We start from the raw sequence: 11,399 nt of genomic DNA on the forward strand, positions 1-11,399 counted from the left end.
TGCAGTTGGGCCACGACGACATTCATGGCTTTAATAATGGCAGAACGTATTCATTCGAGAAACCGGAGCCCATACTCCGGTGTCCGATATATACGCCGATACAACCCTCGGGAGGGAAACAGACGGCCTGACCCTCCTCAGGGATAACAATTCTATACCCCCTGCCGAAGGAGTAATGGTGTTCAAAAAGTTCAGAACCGGAGCAGCTGGCGAACTTGTTCGTCCAGGCACGGTCAGGACTGATCGAGCAGGCATCACCGTGCCCCGAAATAAGCGGCCTCCTTACGGCAGAAGGGGTCGCCTCATCATCGTCATCATCAATACCCTCCAAATATCTCTCATCAATTTCAGGAGAAGGAGACCTGGGACCCCCGAACCTTATCGGGGTGACGGCAAGTGGCTCCTGCTCATCAGGATGCGACGGTTTGCCCCCCGGCGTTGAAGTACTGGGTTCAGCATCAGCAGAAGACATGACAACAAATACTTAACAAATAAAAGTTGAAAAATTTGTTTGTTTACCTTGGAAAAGTGTTACGCCGAGTAACGCTTTGAAGACTAGAGAGAAGTTTCTTCGAAGAAAGCTAGAGAGAAGAAATTTTTTTGAGAAAATGAATTTTTGGTGGCCAAAATCAGGGGCTAACTGCTCTATTTATAGGGCAAAGCCCATGAAACGGACCAATCAGGGCAAAGCCCATGAAGCGTCAACCAATCAACACCGAGTCACGTGTCAAACATGCCGCCACAGAATGCCAATCGACGTATCTTCTTCAACACGCTCCTTGACAGAATGCCAATCGACGTATCTTCTTCAACACGCTCCTTGACAGAATGCCAATCGACGTATCTTCTTCAACACGCTCCTTGGTATCTACTTGCCAAACGGCCCGCTGTTCAACCAAGCTTGGCAGCACCGGCCGGGGGCAATCAAAAGCACACGGCACTCACAACCTCGGTCTCAGCCAGCGCCATTTTCTTTTCCACATTTGATGTCCATTACACATCCATGTGGAGGGGGATATGATAATCCGCCCAAGCGGAAACCAAGCCGAGGAAGAAGAAAGCGGGGAAGAAATTCAACTTGCGCAGAATACGCTCAACACTCATCGAAGGTCCATACCACGGCATAGACTACGCTGGGGGCAATTGATGGGGCATATTCCTGCACCCGCTGACCGAGTCAACATATTGAGCAAGGTCAAAGACATCCACAGCAAGTCAACGTATTAGACAGCCTAACCGACGCAGCCTGTCGGCCTGTCACTTGGGTCTCGGCTAGGCAACTAGCCAGCCGGGAGACATTACCGCGTACTCACATCCAAGTCCCCTCGGCATGGAGTCAACCAGGCCAGCCGGCCTGCCATGGGCCCCTCGGCCGAGGGTAGAATGGTCTTTCCACCTGCTCTGCCACTTGGCCACTACGTGACAAAAGGTGAAAGTCTATAAATACTCCTCAAATCCTCATTGAGAAATCGATCCAAGAATTCACAATTCACCCTAATACTCACTATAAATCTGGTATAAACTCCCTTATCTCTCTACAATATACTTTGCCAAGTAACACACAACTTAATCCCTTTAAGTTTACTGACTTGAGCGTCGGAGTGAGTACGCTCGGTACCAAGCCGAGCCCTCAGTTTGTTCATTGTTTCAGGAGAGGCCGAAAGGAAGAGTCAAGCAAAGTCATCATTCTACGAGCTTACGTGGTAACAAACACTGCTCCGGAATTACACCCGGAACAATATTAAAATTACAGGAGGTCGACATACTCACATATCAAAAACATTGCATGAAATCTGGAAATAATCGTTATGAAACTTCTTTGCAATTATCTTTTGACTTGAATATATTTTTCGGTTTCATTGAGTTTTCCTTTTTTTTATTATTATTATGATGTATGCGCAATATCAAATTGTACTATGAATCTCTAATTATTGGTGACATATTACATTATATATTCCAACCTTTGGAATATTAATTTACAAATTTTGTAAATTGTACTAAATTATCTTATACCTTTCGTGCACTTTATTAGTTTTCCGTGTACTCTTCAACTTGTATTTTGTCAATCAGGTTATAAATCAGATATATTAGTCTACAAACATATTATAAATCATATGTCTTAATGGAAGTGTTGAATTTAGATGCTCCAAGGATATAAATCAGATCTTTTAATGGGGATCAAGGACTCAAGGTAAATATTTTGCATGTTTTTGATTGAAATCCAATGATCATTTTTCAATCCATTGTTCCATTTTGAATGCTTTCAAGCCTTTAAATCATTTTTTGTTTTCTATCAAATATTTTCTTCGAAAAATATTTACTTCTTTTGCTTGTATATATTTTTGTTTTCTCATAATCAATAGTTACGAATATTTTTTAATTATCACCCCACTTCTCTTTTTTTTGTCCATTTATATATTATCACCCTTTTTCTTTAATTTCCAATTACTTTGGAACTTACTTTTTACCAATGTTTCTTATAACGTTTTTTTTTAAATTACAAAAATAATGTCATCGTTTAAGGTTAAAATTCTCACATTACTCCACCAATTGCAAACTTTTTCCTTTTATTTCCAATTGCTTTTTATATTTTCTTAATCTTAATTATTGCACACAAGCAAATGAGGTGATAATTAAAAAAATGGAAGAAGTATAATAATACAAATTTGTGGACAGCGGGCCGCCCACGGGGGCGCTTGGTGAGAAGGTCGAAAACAAGCGTTTGCATTTTGTATGGAGTCGCCACCAATTTTTATGGGAAATTGGAACCGTTCGAATACCTCATGTCATGTCAAGACACAAAGTAGTGACATGAACACTAAGCAATCGTTACCCTTAGCATTCTATGTCTAGAATGACTCTCGTGGATGCCAATGAACACTGGTGCTCACGGAGATCTGGAGTAAGGGGTGAGGGTACGTATTAGGAAGCTCTTTTGATCGAACACCTAATCCCGCCCGCCTCGATAGCGGCCTCTACTAATGATTAGGGAAGTTTGTGACACCCTTAAATCTAGCCATAAATAAATACGTAAATTCTACAGAAAAACTGGTAGGATATGTTTGTAAATGGTTCAACTAGTCCAAAAACCTGCAATTTCAAAAAATTTTCTAACTTAAACCATTCACAACCATTCCAACTCAAGAAGAGTGTCATAACCCTGCAACAGCTGATAAACTAACTTACATATATAACTAAAGACGCGGAAATATAAGGATACAAACCAAAAATAGAAAGGGAGACATATGTCCCTTCAAATTATATACAAACCAAAAGTGTAAAAAGGTTTACTAATAAAATAGCCAAAACTAGGTCCAAGGTTCCTTGCTCACTAGCCGCCTGTGACCCCAACTAAGCATCAACAACCTGTCAATCGCATTTTATACAAACACGAAAGCCACAATTCAGTGGGGAGTAACTTCGAGTCCTCCCAGCCACGAATCGTCAAAATTAATGTAACATGTAATGTAACATGTAAACAATCTGATAAACCATTTACTTATCATGTATTCTAACAAATGACCCCTAACTGACCAAACTAAACTATCATGTGAATCATATAATTCAAATAGTAATCCAAACTTTATCAATCAGAATCAAACTTACATCTCACCTATTACCATTCATAAAATCACCATACAAGAAAGGGCAATATATCAAAGACATGCATAAGTTCTTAGTACGGTCAATAGTCACTTTGTAACTCAAGTCTATACCACGAGGTAGGGAAGGTAATCGAACCGGTATCTTGGCTCGGTTACTTACTATTAAGAAAACATGGCCAAGAGACAACACAACCCTAGCCTAAAATCACAGCAGACCTAGACATGCGGATACACACCACCGCACCCAAGACTCACAACTTTTTTAAAACAAAGTGAAGTGAGTACCCTAAGGACACCACCGAAGGGTCGGCTAGTACTTAAGCTGACCCCATACTATCAAAATTAGTACCCGAGGTCATGCCCCAACTTGGATAAACATCCACTAGTCGGAACACAAAGGCTATCAAGCAAAGAACATATACTCGTCAGATACTATAAAGACCTATCTATGATGAAGGCCGAAATACTCACCTAGGACCTAGTCACAAATAGTCCCGGCTTGAATATTTTAGCCCACACCACCCAAAACTCACCACATAAGTCAAGTAAGACACCCACTTAACCTTAAGAGGGCAAAAAGTCCTACTTACCAACATAAATTCTAACATTCTATCATGTGAAAGCTATATAAATGTCTATTTACAAAGATACAATCCCAACAGTTCCTCAATAAGAATTCAATACTAATTTCCAATCCTAGCAATTATAACAATATAAAAGGCTTTAGGGGAAACTAGGGCCATTACTACAAAATAAGAAGCTATTTAAATTCAACTAACTAAATAAGAAACTATTTAAATTCAACTAATTAAACATGTGAAATAGAGATATAATAAATGGCCTAAAACAAGAAAAAGGCCGATTATCTAATTCATTCAACCGAATTTTTACCCGCAACCCCACCTGCGACAGTGTACGGGTCAAATTGCGGCCGACCAATCACTCAATTAATCGACATCGCATCGGTCAAAGGGACTAAGGCTCGGTTTTAAGACAATCAACAAAACATTTCAATTATAGCTATAAAATCCATTTTGAGCCTATTAATTACCATTTCATTTTGTAAATTATCCTAACATGTGATAATTGTCAATATAACATAATTTTTCTACCATTAGCATAACGTTTAACTACTTGTATGATTCTCTTAACAAATTTAACCATGTATACTCATTCTAATTATATCCATGATGAACCTAAAATGACGGACAAAGCATGGGAAACCGCGAAACAAGCAACGGACCGACCCGGCCAACCCCAAGACCGTGGGCTGCCGTGGGCTGCCAGCTGCTGCCGGCCCACCGCCGCACCATTTCTTCTCTTTTTTTTTTCATTTTTATACATTATAAGACCGTCTGAAAATTAATTAATCGTCCCCAATTCAACTTTGATAATTTAAACTACCAAAAGGCACAAATTAAGCTTGCATGCAACTAAATTTAACATATGAAAATTACTACCCAAACTAAAATTCACCAAACATATAAAAATCAAAAACATGTGACGATAATTCGTCGAGTAGCTCGAAATATGTTACCTTAAGCTAGAAAATGAGCAATTAGTCCTCAAAATCGAAACCCTAACCACAACTAACCGCTATCCTCTACAATATACGAGTCCCCGAACTCGTCTTCCAATCCTTCACCTAATTAAACAATAAAAACACAAAAATTAAGCACAAAACCGAAATCACCGAAATTTGGTCTTAAAAGAACTTAATGAAAATTGAAATTAGAACATACTAAGTCGTAGATCGTGGCGAGGGGATTCCGGAAAGGTAAATTATGCGAAAAACGGACAAGAAACGAAGATTTTATGACGATTTTGAGCTTGAATGTGTATGAAAATGGGGTTTTGGTGTTTTTAGAGGATGAACACCAAAAATTTCAGAAAAATAAAAGGAAAGGGGAGGGGAAGCTGCCGGGTAAGGGAAGAAAGGAGGAAAAAGTACGTACGTGCGGAATTTTTAGTCGGGATTTTTAACTCTCGGTTTGACTCGTTTTAATAATAATTAAATCCGTAAGTCAAATGCAAATTCCGTCAAGTCCAAAGTCTTTAAACACGAGATTACAATAAAATTGAGTATTCATATGACCCATTTCCAATTTCGTTTACCCAACGTTCAAACGAATTGTCATTTTCCCCCGATACGCCCTTATTTCGAAATAAAAGATTTTACACGGTTTAAACTATTTTTAAACATTTCGAAACTATCAAAATAAATACTTTTCTTCAAAATATAATAAAATTATATTTCTTTAAATTATTTTTACTTTAAATACTTAATTATCACTTTTATTTTGATTAATAAATTATTTAAAATATATTAATCGGTCCAAATTTACGGGCGTTACAATCACCCCTCCTTTTAAAAAGTTTCGCCCTCGAAACTTAGAAGGAGAAATTATAGTTATAAGAAAATATAGGTATCTTTTCAATGAAACGGTGATACTCTTGTTGATCAGACAAGAACATCCATATTCATATCAAGATATAAAAATATTTCTACACCAATAAATGAGAAAATCCATTATTGGGGACGTCACCAACAACGAGATTTAACATTCACTAATGTTAAAACCATTGCAAATCATAAAAGCATTTTCAAACTTTTAGTTTAAAGTTCTATAATAAGAATATTATCTTTACTAATTATGATTTAAACACGGCTTAGTAACTCGGAACAAAAGTAAGAAAAAGGAATACGTTACGGAAATAAATCAAAATTTCATTTTCAAATCCTTAAAAATAGGTTAGGTTTGCAGAAGTGACATAAACTTTCAAGAATGAATCAAACTGGTGGTTTGAAATTTAGAAGTTGTACAACACGGAAAATAACTTAGATAGCATATAAAACAAAGTATATTAAGATGATTCAAATTTAACTAATCAAAATGAGCTATAATAAATTTCATGGGGTAAGAATTGAAGTCAAAATTACAAGGATGTCAAAGATAGAGTTTCATAGATTACCAATATCAAACTTACGAGAGGAATATGATGATGTAAGGAAGAGAGATATGAGCGGTAACGCTCTTGATCAAGGAAGAAAGGAGATTAGACACCAAGGAATCACCAGACACTCTTATTTCAAATAACAACATCACTCAAAACGGCTCCCAAAACTTCCTAACAACCAAACTCATAACCACATCACTCCCAAGGGTTTCCTTAATCGCTTATGTTACCTCTTCCTATCATATCCCCTAGAACAAGATATTTCACTATAAGTGAGATCTCATCGTTCCAAATCCTCAAACATCCCGAAACAACTTCCACAAGTCTAAGGTCAAGGCTTCCAACAAAGCTATATTCGTATCCAACTAGTGTCAACTATGGTTTCCTCAAAAGTAAACCTTCAATCAAGAATCCCAATACCAAGCTATAAACTCCAAAAGAAGGTTCCTCAAACATTCCACAAGGTTCTCATTTCAAAACAAGGTAGTAACATACCAACCTCAAATTATGAAAAATCAATAGGATCTCAAGTTTCTCTATCCTTTTACTTATTAAGGATTCTCAAAAGCCGAACTACACCTCTCCAACATTGTCTCATCATCTCAAGCACTCAATGCGACCTCAAGGTCTATAAAACTATAGGATTAACAAATTCTTCTCAACACTAAGTCTCTCTAAACTCAAGAACTCTCAAGAGTCAACTAGAATGCCAAATCACATCACCAAACCATTCTGGTCATCAACATCCCCAAGGGGTATTCTTTCAAATTTGATATCCTAAACTTACTTACCATCAAATTCTCAAGGTACAAGGTCATAATTGTAACAACACTTTATCACCTCAGAGTTTCTAAAACCATAAATTGAATTTAGGTTCCTTCGCCTAACAATTGGTGTCATCCATACCATTACCCTTTCTAGTTACCAAAACAAGTGCTAAAACCTCCCAATAATGTAGCTTACTCTCACTCTCATACCATACCTCAAGTAGTAATCGATATCACATACTAAAACCAACAAATAATCCCACATTTAACATTTCTCACACGGTAACATATACATTATCAAACCCTCATAGCCCAAGTGATATGGAAGCCAAACCCAAACTCGGCTACTTAATCAATCCTATATCCTCAAGTCACATCTCACTAACTCTGTAAACATGGTCAACAAGGTACCAACTATACTAAGGAGATAAGGAGTGATGGAGGAACGGTAAAACATTTCCGAAGGGTGCATGAATCTGATAAATTAGGAAACTAAGGAGTCAGACCGTAAAGATAACGGTTGACAAAAATAAGTGGTATTCGAGTTAAGAAGATATCTCGGGAAAGAAGAAGTTACGTAAAATTTAGCATAAAGACAAGGTTCAACGATCGTTAAAGAGAAGGAAAGGAGAATAGAAGCGGCACAATGAAAGGGTTACCGCTTACTAAACACTCATCAAAGCTTATGATCGATATGATAAGGTTACTTCACTAAGGTGCTCAACAAAGCCCTAAATGTCTACTACATCGTAGGACTAACAAGGATTCCACAATGGTAAGTATTCCTCAACTCAATTGATTCTAAGAGCCAAAATCAATTCACCACACAATTTCATTCGTTACCATCCATGTCCCAAAGTATCTCCTTTACAATTCTCGTCATTGAACTTCACTTACTATGTCATCTCCAAGTACCCTGGCTTGTTTACTCCATCATCTCACCACTTAATACTTCTAGTTTCCGATACCATAAATTGGAATCACATCCTTGAACTCACGAACTATATCGAACAACATTCCACCAAAATTCCCAAATTCAGATATGTTTCATAAGGTCAACAAGGGCTACTCTATACTAGATTTGGTCAACTTAAAAGGTTTAACAAACTAACTAATTCCAAAGTAAAATACCAATCCATTAATCAACATCAATGTCCTATTGTATTCCTTTCAAAGCCTACGAGGATTAAGGCTAACTATCATTCCTTTAATTCTCCATAAGAAACATCGAGACTCTCAAATGAAGTAGCTAGGTTCATGGGAAACCGCGAAACAAGCAACGGACCGACCCGGGCCAACCCCAAGACCGTCCGGGGCTGCCGTGGGCCTGCCGGCTGCTGCCGGGCCCGCTGCCGCACCATTTCTTCTCTTTTTTTTTTTTTTCATTTTTATACATTATAAGACCGTCTGAAAATTAATTAATCGTCCCCAATTCAACTTTGATAATTTAAACTACCAAAAGGCACAAATTAAGCTTGCATGCAACTAAATTGAACATATGAAAATTACTACCCAAACTAAAATTCACCAAACATATAAAAATCAAAAACATGTGACGATAATTCGTCGAGTAGCTCGAAATATGTTACCTTAAGCTAGAAAATGAGCAATTAGTCCTCAAAATCGAAACCCTAACCACAACTAACCGCTATCCTCTACAATATACGAGTCCCCGAACTCGTTTTCCAATCCTTCACCTAATTAAACAATAAAAACACAAAAATTAAGCACAAAACCGAAATCACCGAAATTTGGTCTTAAAAGAACTTAATGAAAATTGAAATTAGAACATACTAAGTCGTAGATCGTGGCGAGGGGATTCCGGAAAGGTAAATTATGCGAAAAACGGACAAGAAACGAAGATTTTATGACGATTTTGAGCTTGAATGTGTATGAAAATGGGGTTTTGGTGTTTTTAGAGGATGAACACCAAAAATTTCAGAAAAATAAAAGGAAAGGGGAGGGGAAGCTGCCGGGTAAGGGAAGAAAGGAGGAAAAAGTACGTGCGAAATTTTTAGTCGGGATTTTTAACGAGTCGGTTTTGACTCGTTTCAATAATAATTAAATCCGTAAGTCAAATGCAAATTCCGTCAAGTCCAAAGTCTTTAAACACGAGATTACAATAAAATTGAGTATTCATATGACCCATTTCCAATTTCGTTTACCCAACGTTCAAACGAATTGTCATTTTCCCCCGATACGCCCTTATTTCGAAATAAAAGATTTTACACGGTTTAAACTATTTTTAAACATTTCGAAACTATCAAAATAAATACTTTTCTTCAAAATATAATAAAATTATATTTCTTTAAATTATTTTTACTTTAAATACTTAATTATCACTTTTATTTTGATTAATAAATTATTTCTGAAATATATTAACGGTCCGAAATTTACGGGGCGTTACAAGTTATTCGTACTCGATATATCGTCGGCTATATGCATGCAATGCAACATCCAAGTTTTAATCCTAACATGTGAGAATTAGGCTAAGTTGGTGGACATGTAGTTTAACAAACAATTGGGTCGAAATAGGATTTAATGCTCATTTACATGTGAAAGCATACAAGCAATGAAAGAAATACAATAACTATAAATTACAATAATGGAAATTACATTAATTACATTGGAATAGGCGATTTATGTCGAAAATACCTTTAAAACGGATAACTTGAGAAAACGAATAAAAGAATAAAAGAACTAAATCAATGAACAGGAATTAGCGTGATATTACGAATAGTAGTTAATTAATACGTAAACTAATTAAACTAGGCCAAGGCAGAAACGGAGTTCAGGGACAGAACTCAGCCAAGAACAGGCGCAGCAGAGCTGCGTCCCTTGAATAGCGCGCGCAGACGCGCCTGCTTCCTTAGCTCGGCCCGGGCCGTGAAAGCCGTAATTGCAAGCCGTTAATGTCAATTGGTAATTTTAATGATTGATTAAAATTATTTACTCGGATGAAAGTGATTAGCATGTTATTTAACATATGAATGGGTCATGAAAACAGTCAAACATGAATGAGACGGAATTAAGATGGATTAATTTACATGAATGAACGAATAATTAACGAATAAATAAACAAACAAACTAATTAGATTAAACATGACGAATTGATGACGAATTGATGAAAAACAGATACAAATATGTCAACGGTGAATTCCAGAGACTCAATATGAATGAATTGAATCTCTAAAACCCGAATTGAGTTTAATGACGAAAACCCGCAAATATGAGATTATAAGGGATTTAAGTCGGATTTAAAGACGGATTAAACATGTGGAGGAGTGATGAATTATATACATGTGAATTATTGATGATGAAGAATTAAAGAACAAACATATGAAAACAAATAAGGAAGACGGAATTACAGAGGACGAAGGAAGAAGAAAAGAAGCAGAATCGGCACCTCACGAAGAGGCGCAGCAGAATCGCGCTCCCTTCAAGAGGCGCAGCGATTCTTGCTGCGTCCTTTCTCGACGCTATCTTCCGTAATCCGAAAAAGGGTTTGAAACGAGGTTTTATAAATGCTTTTTAAGAGATGTTTTCGACATAAACCTTACATTAATGATGATACAAAAAGTAAATAACAATAAATAAAAGAAAGATTTACACCCTCAGACTTACATGTTGACGAAACGAGAAGGACTAAGATATCGATTAGTGAATGCTCGACGTGAATGCAAAGAGAGTGCCCTCGTAAGAGGAAAACGATTGATTAATTAAGTTGATTATTGGTGTAGTTGGTCAAATTGGTCGGTCATGCAACGGAGAGGCTGGTACCCGGAAGGATCCGAGCTTACGTGGTCGGAAGTCCAAGCACGTAGGCGCCAATTAGTAAGAACGAAGTCTAGAATGCAAAGGGAGAAGAGAAGGGCGGACACTCGCGTGAGAAATATGAGGAACGAAAGCTCCTATTTATACTAATCACGTGAAGGTTTAGGGTTTCGGAGACTCTTTGGAAGTGAATCTCGGAAAGATATAAAAAAGATACGTAAATCATGCAAAGAAGGGCCTGGGAAGAGGCGCAGCAGCCCACTGCGTCTCTTGGAAGAGGCGCAGACTGCCGCGT

General features: G+C 37.4%; 1 long non-coding RNA gene across 1 annotated transcript; it reads right to left on the minus strand.

Moving 5' to 3' along the window:
- Positions 1-3,173: 3,173 nt before the first annotated feature.
- Positions 3,174-5,508, minus strand: LOC141651345 (uncharacterized). Its single transcript, XR_012546901.1, has 3 exons — positions 5,348-5,508; positions 5,143-5,250; positions 3,174-3,366 (listed from the first exon to the last, which is right to left on the minus strand). It is a non-coding gene; the product is annotated as an uncharacterized LOC141651345 (long non-coding RNA).
- Between the last annotated feature and the right edge of the window lie 5,891 nt (positions 5,509-11,399).

Source organism: Silene latifolia, chromosome 1, assembly GCF_048544455.1.
Source record: "Silene latifolia isolate original U9 population chromosome 1, ASM4854445v1, whole genome shotgun sequence".
NCBI classification, from domain to species: domain Eukaryota; kingdom Viridiplantae; phylum Streptophyta; class Magnoliopsida; order Caryophyllales; family Caryophyllaceae; genus Silene; species Silene latifolia.